This window comes from Somniosus microcephalus, chromosome 5 (genome assembly GCF_052327205.1).
Source record: "Somniosus microcephalus isolate GS21.2 chromosome 5, FLI_Smic_1.0, whole genome shotgun sequence".
Classification (NCBI taxonomy): Eukaryota; Metazoa; Chordata; class Chondrichthyes; order Squaliformes; family Somniosidae; genus Somniosus; species Somniosus microcephalus.
In genome coordinates this window covers 120,395,977-120,406,009 of record NC_140991.1, presented here as the reverse complement: position 1 = coordinate 120,406,009, position 10,033 = coordinate 120,395,977, and the positions used below count along the sequence as shown (strand labels likewise).

General features: G+C 56.1%; 1 long non-coding RNA gene across 1 annotated transcript; it reads left to right on the top strand.

The window, feature by feature from the left end:
• The first annotated feature begins 6,550 nt into the window (after positions 1-6,550).
• LOC147117282 (uncharacterized) lies at positions 6,551-6,987 on the top strand. Its single transcript, XR_015078283.1, has 2 exons — positions 6,551-6,740; positions 6,814-6,987. It is a non-coding gene; the product is annotated as an uncharacterized LOC147117282 (long non-coding RNA).
• The last annotated feature ends 3,046 nt before the right edge of the window (positions 6,988-10,033 follow it).

Here is a 10,033-nt window from a genome sequence, read left to right as displayed (position 1 = left end):
CGGGTGCAGGCAGCTCCTCCTTAACGGAAGGAGGAGGCCTGCACTTCCCGAGCCTGCCGCACCGCATCGGGTGCCGCAGCGCCGGAATTGCGGCGCGAAACGGCAGTTAGCGCCGATTTACCGCCGCAAAGACCCTTCAGTAGCGCCGGCAGCCGTTTGGGCGCGGCCCTGCTGAATTTTTGGCGCGCGCAGGGGGACTTAGCGCCGGCACTAACTTCCGGCGCTAAAGCCCTGGCTAAGCCAAAACCCAATTTCTCGGCCTATGTGTTTTAAAAGCAACTTTTTTTTTAAAGAGGCGAAAGCGGGAAAAAGAAATGAAAAGTTTGGAATCAAGATGGCGGCGACTCACCTCGGTTCAGAACGATAAGGCCCGCCCACACACACACCAATTGGTCGACCGTCAGGTCACCGAAGCATAGGATTGGTCAATCGTCCTGTCACTCGACTCTAGAAGGGCCCGCCCGCACGCGCCAGGAACCCGCCCCCGCCACGCAGCGATTGGTCGACCGTCGGGTTGCTCGACCGTACGATTGGTCAACCTTAATGTCACTCTATGCTAATGAGCGGATAATGAGATGCTAATGAGCGGAACTTTGAACGTTTTTTGGATACCGCGGGCGCAATTATTGTCTTGCCGAAACGTAAATACGCTTATGACCGTTCTGGAATCGTAAGCTTTCTTTTGATGTAACGCACGTGTAGGTACGCTCTATAACTTTAGAGTGTATAGCCGGACAGACACACCGACGGACAGACAGACAGACAGACAGACAGACAGACAGACAGACGTATCCTTTTATATATATAAGCTGGAGTGCCCGGCGGTGCCGAAGCTTTTTCGAGGGCATGTTGTTGTTGGAAGAGAGAGAGAGAGCGACTGGGGGGAAGAGAGAGAGCGACTGGGGGGAGGAGAGAGAGCGACTGGGGGGGGGAAGAGAGAGAGCAAATGGGGGAAGAGAGAGAGCGAATGGGGGGAAGAGAGAGAGCGACTGGGGGGAAGAGAGAGAGCGATGGGGGAAGAGAGAGCACGACTGGGGGGAAGGGGGGGAAAGGGGAGGGGGGAAAGTGGAGGGAGGGGAGGGGGGAAGGAGGGGGGAATGGGGGGGAGGGTGGGGGGGGGGAAGAATGGAGGTGGGGTGGAGGGGGGGAGGGGGAGGAGGGAGGGGGGTGGATGGGGGAGGGGGAGGAGGGGGGAGGAAGGGGAGGGGGAGGGGGGAGGGGGGGGAGGAGGAGAGGGGGAGTCCCGAGCCCCGCCCCCGATCTCCCACCCCTCCCCCCGATCTCCCGATGTCCCGCACCCCGATCTCCCGTCCCCCGATCTCCCAATGTCCCGCACCCGATCTCCCAATGTCCCCGCCCCCAATCTCCCGATGTCCCCGCCCCCCGATCTCCCGATGTCCCGCCCCCGATCTCCCGATGTACCGCCCCCCGATCTCCCGTCCCCCGATCTCCCGATTATCCGCCCCCTGATCTCCCGATGTCCCGCCCCCCGCGATCTCCCGATCTCCCGTCCCCCGATCTCCCGATGTCGCGAGCCCCGCCCCCCCGATGTCCCGAGCCCCGCCCCCCGATGTCCCAGGCCCCACCCCCCGATGTCCCGAGCCCCGCCCCCCCGCCCTCCCGAGCACCGGCCTCCCCGCTCTCCGGAGCCCCGCCCCTCCCGCTCGTCGGAGCCCCCGCCCTCCCGAGCTGGCTTCAAGACCGCCAATTGCGGCTGTGAGAGACGGCCGGCGGGGCCCGGTTGACGGGGTAACCCTTCCCGCTTTCCAAGCCCCACCCAAGATCCGCACTCCCGAGAGCCCCGCCCCCCCCCGCCCGAGCCGAGCGGGGAACAGAGAGAGACGCCGCGTCTCAGCTGCTCCTGCTGACGCCGTTGCCCCGGGTAACATGACATGGGGGGGTGCAGCTTAGCAGAAGCCGTGGGACAATTACCTAGCTCGGGGCGTGGCTGGGCAGGAGAGGCCCAGGCTTTGAGGCCTAGGTTCTGAGGCCTTACAAAAACGGGGAAAGGTAGGAAAAAGAATCTTCAGGTTAGAGAAAATATTTACAAATGAATGAAGTTTTTTTTTAAAACAATTTAATTAAAGCAATTTTTTTTTGCTGGAAATGTATATTTGAAAAGAAAGACGCAGAAAGCGGGAAAAAGAATGGAAGCAAGATGGCGGCTACTCACCTCGGTTCAGAACGATAAGGCCCGCCCACACACGCACCGTTTATTGGTCGACCGTCAGGTCACCAAAGCATAGGATTGGTCAATTGTCCAGTCACTCGACTGTAGGAGGGCCCGCCCGCACGCGCCAGGAACCCGGCGTACGATTGGTCGACCTCGACGTCACTCTATCGCTAATGAGCGGATAATGAGATGCTAATGAGTGGAACGTTGAACATTTTTTGAATACCGCGGGGCGCAATTTTTGTCCGGCCGAAACGTAAATATGCTTACGACCGTTTTGGAACGGTAAGCTTTCTTTTGACGTAACGCACGCGTAGGTATGCTCTATAACTTTCAAGTGCATAGCCGGACAGACGCACACCGGAGGACAGACAGACAGAGACAGACAGACAGATGTATCCATTTATATATATAGACTAACTGGAGTGCCCGGCGGTGCCGAGGCTTTTTCGAGGGCATGTTGTTGTTGGAAGAGAGAGAGAGAGCGACTGGGTGGAAGAGAAGAGAGCGACTGGGGGGAAGAGAGAGAGCGACTGGGGGGGAAGAGAGAGAGCGACTGCGGGGAAGAGACAGCATGCAGGGCAGAACTAGGCCAATATCCATTAATAATCACTATCCAAAAAAGAGCCACCAAATTTTGGAAACACCTAAAAATGAGCAACCCCCACTGCTATCATTACGAAGCCCTGAAATGCCAAGAAAGGACCATAAAGAAGAATACCCTCAGTCAAGTAGTCCTGGGACTCAGTGAAGTAACTGCTAACACTACTAACAATAACCAGCCCCAGGACAGTGACAGCGTAACACAAAGAATTCGACCCAACACAATCGTCACTAAGCAGAAGGAAAAATATCTGCAAAACAAACTCAATTGCTACTTGGCCCTAAACAGACAATACAGCATGGCTGATTACCTGACCATGGTAAAGGATAGCAAACTGAGAAAAACCTTGACAATGTACAGAATTAGTGAACATAGCCTGGCGATCGAAAAAGGTAGACACAGGCAGACCTGGCTACCAAGGGAAGACAGGATATGCTCTCACTGCAGTCAGGGAGTGGTGGAGACAGAGATGCACTTCCTCACAGCTTGTAGAAAATATCAGGGCATAAGGGAGAATTTCTATCCAAAATTCACAAAAATATGCCCGGAATTCAGAAATTTGAATGACGACCAAAAACTCCCATACCTACTAGGGGAAGAGAGAAATTGTGTAACCTTAGCGGCACACTATGTTACAGCTTGCCATAAACAGAGGGACAACCACTAAATATAAGAAAAGAGTATATACATTTATACACTCAGGGATATATCTGTTTATACACTGTATGGATAGATCTGTATTTTTTGTGTTCAACCATGAATGTTTTTCGATGCTTTGGCAACATAAGATGTACCTTGTCATGCCAATAAAGCGATTTGAATTGAATTGAATTGAATTGAGAGTGACTGGGGGGAGCGATGGAGGAAGAGAGAGCGCGACTGGGGGGAAAGGGGGGGAAAGGGGAGGGGAGGGGGGAAGGGAGGGAGGAGGGGGGGAAAGGGAGGGGGGGGAATGGGGGGAGGGGGGGAAGGGGGGTATTGGGGAGGAGGGGGAGGGGGAAGGGGGGAAGAATGGAGGTGGGGTGGAGGGGGAGGGGAGGAGGGGGGAGGGGGAGGAGGGAGGGGGAGGAGGGGGGAGGAAGGGGAGGGGGAGGGGGGAGGAGGAGAGGGGAAGTCCCCGAGTCCCGCCCCCCGATCTCCCGATGTCCCGCACCCCGATCTCCCGTCCCCCCGATCTCCCAATGTCCCGCACCCGATCTCCCAATGTCCCGCCCCCAATCTCCGATGTCCCGCCCCCCGATCTCCCGATGTCCCGCCCCCGATCTCCCGATGTGCCGCCCCCCGATCTCCCGTCCCCCCGATCTCCCGATTATCCGCCCCCTGATCTCCCGATGTCCCGCCCCCCCCCGATCTCCCGTCCCCCGATCTCCCGATGTCGCGAGCCCCGCCCCCCGATGTCCCGAGCCCCGCCCCCCGATGTCCCAGGCCCCACCCCCCGATGTCCCGAGCCCCGCCCCCCGCCTCCCGAACACCGGCCTCCCGCTCTCCGGAGCCCCGCCCTCCCGCTCGTCGGAGCCCCGCCCTCCCGAGCTGGCTTCACGACCCGCCAATTGCGGCTGTGAGAGACGGCCGGCGGGCCCGGTTGCCGGGGTAACCCTTCCGCTTTCCAAGCCCCACCCAAGATCCGCACTCCCGAGAGCCCGCCCCCCCCGCCCGAGCCGAGCGGGGAACAGAGAGAGACGCCGCGTCTCAGCTGCTCCTGCTGCTGCGCGCACCCTGTGTATGTCCCGTGACCCTCGTGGCTGACGCCGTTGCCCCGGGTAACATGACATGGGGGGGGTGCAGCTTAGCAGAAGCCGTCTGGGACAATTACCTAGCTCGGGCGTGGCTGGGCAGGAGAGGCCCAGGCTTTGAGGCTAGGTTCTGAGGCCTTACAAAACGGGGAAAGGTAGGAAAAAGAATCTTCAGGTTAGAGAAAATATTTACAAATGAATGAAGTTTTTTTTAAAACAATTTAATTAAAGCAATTTTTTTTTGCTGGAAATGTATATTTGAAAAGAAAGACGCAGAAAGCGGGAAAAAGAATGGAAGCAAGATGGCGGCTACTCACCTCGGTTCAGAACGATAAGGCCCGCCCACACACGCACCGATTGGTCGACCGTCAGGTCACCAAAGCATAGGATTGGTCAATTGTCCAGTCACTCGACTGTAGGAGGGCCCGCCCGCACGCGCCAGGAACCCGGCGTACAATTGGTCGACCTCGACGTCACTCTATCGCTAATGAGCGGATAATGAGATGCTAATGAGTGGAATGTTGAACATTTTTGAATACCGCGGGCGCAATTTTTGTCCGGCCGAAACGTAAATATGCTTACGACCGTTTTGGAACGGTAAGCTTTCTTTTGACGTAACGCACGCGTAGGTATGCTCTATAACTTTCAAGTGCATAGCCGGACAGACGCAACACCGGAGGACAGACAGACAGATAGACAGACAGACAGATGTATCCATTTATATATATAGACTAGCTGGAGTGCCCGGCGGTGCGAGGCTTTTCGAGGGCATGTTGTTGTTGGAAGAGAGAGAGAGAGCAACTGGGTGGAAGAGAGAGAGCGACGGGGGGAAGAGAGAGAGCGACTGGGGGGGAAGAGAGAGAGCGACTGCGGGGAAGAGAGAGCATGCAGGGCAGAACTAGGCCAATATCCATTAATAATCACTATCCAAAAAAGAGCCACCAAATTTTGGAAACACCTAAAATGAGCAACCCCACTGCTATCATTACGAAGCCCTGAAATGCCAAGAAAGGACCATAAAGAAGAATACCCTCAGTCAAGTAGTCCTGGGACTCAGTGAAGTAACTGCTAACACTACTAACAATAACCAGCCCCAGGACAGTGACAGCGTAACACAAAGAATTCGACCCAACACAATCGTCACTAAGCAGAAGGAAAAATATCTGTCATATTGGGCAGAAACAACAAAAACCCAAAACAAACTCAATTGCTACTTGGCCCTAAACAGACAATACAGCATGGCTGATTACCTGACCATGGTAAAGGATAGCAAACTGAGAAAAACCTTGACAATGTACAGAATTAGTGAACATAGCCTGGCGATCGAAAAAGGTAGACACAGGCAGACCTGGCTACCAAGGGAAGACAGGATATGCTCTCACTGCAGTCAGGGAGTGGTGAGACAGAGATGCACTTCCTCACAGCTTGTAGAAAATATCAGGCATAAGGGAGAATTTCTATCCAAAATTCACAAAAATATGCCCGGAATTCAGAAATTTGAATGACGACCAAAAACTCCCATACCTACTAGGGGAAGAGAGAAATTGTGTAACCTTAGCGGCACACTATGTTACAGCTTGCCATAAACAGAGGGACAACCACTAAATATAAGAAAAGAGTATATACATTTATACACTCAGGGATATATCTGTTTATACACTGTATGGATAGATCTGTATTTTTTGTGTTCAACCATGAATGTTTTTCGATGCTTTGGCAACATAAGATGTACCTTGGTCATGCCAATAAAGCGATTTGAATTGAATTGAATTGAATTGAGAGTGACTGGGGGAAGAGAGAGAGCGATGGAGGAAGAGAGAGCGCGACTGGGGGGAAAGGGGGGGAAAGGGGAGGGGAGGGGGGAAGGGAGGGGAGGAGGGGGGAAAGAGGGGGGAATGGGGGGAGGGGGGAAGGGGGGGTATTGGGGAGGAGGGGGAGGGGGGAAGGGGGGAAGAATGGAGGTGGGGTGGAGGGGGGAGGGGGAGGAGGGGGGAGGGGGAGGAGGGAGGGGGGTGGATGGGGGAGGGGGAGGAAGGGGAGGGGGGGGGGGGGGGGGGGGGGGGGGGGGGGGGGGGGGGGGGGGGGTGGGGGGGGGGGGGGGGGGGTGGGGGGGGGGGGGGGGGGGGGGGGGGGGGGGGGGCGGGGGGGGTGGGGGGGGGGGGGGGGGGGGGGGGGGGGGGGGGGGGGGGGGGGGGGGGGGGGGGGGGGGGGGGGGGGGGGGGGGGGGGGGGTGTGGGGGGGGGGGGGGTGGGGGGGGGGGGGGGGGGGGGGGGGGGGGGGGGGGGGGGGGGGGGGGGGGGCAGGGGGGGGGGGGGGGGGGGGAGGGGGGGGGGGGGGGGGGGGGGGGGTGGGGGGGGGGGGGGGGGGGGGGGGAGGGGGGGGGGGGGGGGGGGGGGGGGGGGGTGGGGGGGGGGGGGGGGGGGGGGGGGGGGGGGGGGGGGGGGGGGGAGGGGGGGGGGGGGGGGGGGAGGGGGGGGGGAGGGGGGGGGGGGGGGGGGGGGGGGGGGGGGGGAGGAGGAGAGGGGAAGTCCCCGAGCCCCGCCCCCCGATCTCCCGATGTCCCGCACCCCGATCTCCCGTCCCCCGATCTCCCAATGTCCCGCACCCGATCTCCCAATGTCCCGCCCCCAATCTCCCGATGTCCCGCCCCCGATCTCCCGATGTCCCGCCCCCGATCTCCCGATGTGCCGCCCCCCGATCTCCCGTCCCCCGATCTCCCGATTATCCGCCCCCTGATCTCCCGATGTCCCGCCCCCCCCGATCTCCCGTCCCCCGATCTCCCGATGTCGCGAGCCCCCGCCCCCCGATGTCCCGAGCCCCGCCCCCCGATGTCCCAGGCCCCACCCCCCGATCCCGAGCCCGCCCCCCGCCTCCCGAACACCGGCACACCGGCCTCCCGCTCTCCGGAGCCCCGCCCTCCCGCTCGTCGGAGCCCCCGCCCTCCCGAGCTGGCTTCACGACCGCCAATTGCGGCTGTGAGAGACGGCCGGGCGGCCCGGTTGCCGGGGTAACCCTTCCCGCTTTCCAAGCCCCACCCAAGATCCGCACTCCCGAGAGCCCCGCCCCCCCCCGCCCGAGCCGACGCGGGGACAGAGAGAGACGCCGCGTCTCAGCTGCTCCTGCCTGCGCACGCACCCTGTGTATGTCCCGTGACCCTCGTGGCTGACGCCGTTGTCCCCGGGTAACATGACATGGGGGGGTGCAGCTTAGCAGAAGCCGTGGGACAATTACCTAGCTCGGGCGTGGCTGGGCAGGAGAGGCCCAGGCTTTGAGGCCCTAGGTTCTGAGGCCTTACAAAAACGGGGAAAGGTAAGAAAAAGAATCTTCAGGTTAGAGAAAATATTTACAAATGAATGAAGTTTTTTTAAAAACAATTTAATAAAAGCTATTTTTTTTTGCTGGAAATGTCGGTTGAAAAGAAAAACGCAGAAAGCGGGAAAAAGAATGGAATCAAGATGGCTGACACTCACCTCGGTTCAGAACGATAAGGCCCGCCCACACATGCACCGATTGGTCGACCGTCAGGTCACCGAAGCGTAGGATTGGTCAATCGTCCTGTCACTCGACTGTAGGAGGGCCTGCCTGCACGCGCCAGGAACCCGACGTACGATTGGTCGACCTCGACGTCACTTTATCGCCAATGAGCGGATAATGAGATGCTAATGAGCGGAATTTTGAACGTTTTTTGGATACCGCGGGCGCAATTTTTGTCCGGCCGAAACGTAAATATGCTTACGACCGTTTTGGAATGGCATGCTTTCTTTTGATGTAACGCACGCATAGGTACGCTCTATAACTTTCGAGTGCATAGCCGGGACAGACGCACACCGAAGGACCGACAGACAGACAGACAGACAGACAGATGTATCCGTTTATATAAATAGATTTCTTCTCTTTATTTTAAATGCAGTTATATAATTTCTAATCTCATCTTCCGATGTCATGTCCACTTGATCTGTCTCCCTGTTGAATACCGAAGCAAAGTAATTATTTAATATTTCTGCCATCTCTCTTTCACTGCCTGTGCTATTATCCTGTCCATCGCTTTGTAGCCCTATTCCCATCCCAACTTTCCTTTTTTTATTCATGTGCCTGCAGAATATTTTACTATTTTGTTTTATGTTCCTTGAAAATGTAATTTCATAAGTTCCTCTTTGTCTTCCTAATTGTTTATTTGACTTCTCTCCTAATCTCTTTGTATTCTCCCTTATCATGATCTCCCCTGCTGTCCATGTAGGTAACGTATGCCTCTTTCCTTACCTCCAATTTTTCCCTTTTGTCTTTATTTATAAATGATGCCTCATTAGAGTTTAACTTGTTCTTGTTCTTAGCAGAATATATTTTTTCCTGGACTCTGTTGAACACTGTTTTAAATGTTTCCCATTGCTGTTCGATGTCATTGTTTGCCAATATTGTTGTTCATTTTATTTTCCCAAGTTCTATTCTCACCCCTGAAAATTGGCTTTTCTCACAATCTATTACCCTGGTCTTTGTAATGCTTATGCCCTTCTCAATAATTATCTTAAAGGGTATTTTTATTATGGTCACTATTGCCTAGATAGTCCCCTATTTTTACTTCTCTTATCTGCCCTGGTTCATTTCTCAATACCAAATCCAATAGGTGGCGAGAAGCACTTCTAATTTCATACTATGCCCCTGTCTACAGATGAGCAAACAACACCTGGAATGGAGTCACAGACTGTATCACAAAGCACATGTTGTCACGGCAATCACCAGCACAGGGATTAGGGCTCCTATTCCCACAGATTAGTGTTAAATTTGTATCTATATATATAAACGGATCGATCTGTCTGTCTGTCTATCTGTCTATCTGTCTGTCTATCTGTCTGTCTGTCTGTCCTCCGGTGTGCGTCTGTCCGGCTATGCACTCGAAAGTTATAGAGCGTACCTACGCGTGCGTTACGTCGAAAGAAAGCTTACCGCTCCAAAACGGTCGTAAACGTATTTACGTTTCGGCCGGACAAAAATTGCGCCCGCAGTATCCAAAAAACGTTCAAATTCCACTCATTAGCATCTCATTATCCCGCTCATTAGCGATAGAGTGACCCCGAGGTCGACCAATCGTACGCCGGGTTCCTGGCGCGTGCGGGGCGGGCCTCCTAGAGTCGAGTGACGGGACGATTGACCAATCCTACGCTTCGGTGACCTGACGGTTGACCAATCGGTGCGTGTGTGGGCGGGCCTTATCGTTCTGAACTGAGGTGAGTCGCCGCCATCTTGATTCCAAACTTTTCATTGCTTTTTCCCGCTTTCTGAGTCTTTAAAAAAAAAGTTGCTTTTAAAACACATAGGCCTAGAAATTCAGTTAGGGGCGCCCAGCTCGCCTGGGCGCCGGAATTACGCTGCACGCGGAGCCACTTGCGCCAGCGGGAAATTCAGTTTCAGCGCCCCAAGTGGAAGCAGCCGCTAAACAAGGGTTTCGGGGCGCTGAACTGAATATCGGCGTGTAAAGTGCCGCAGCGCCACCCGCTGCGGCACGGGCAGCCTGCGGTACTGCAGGGC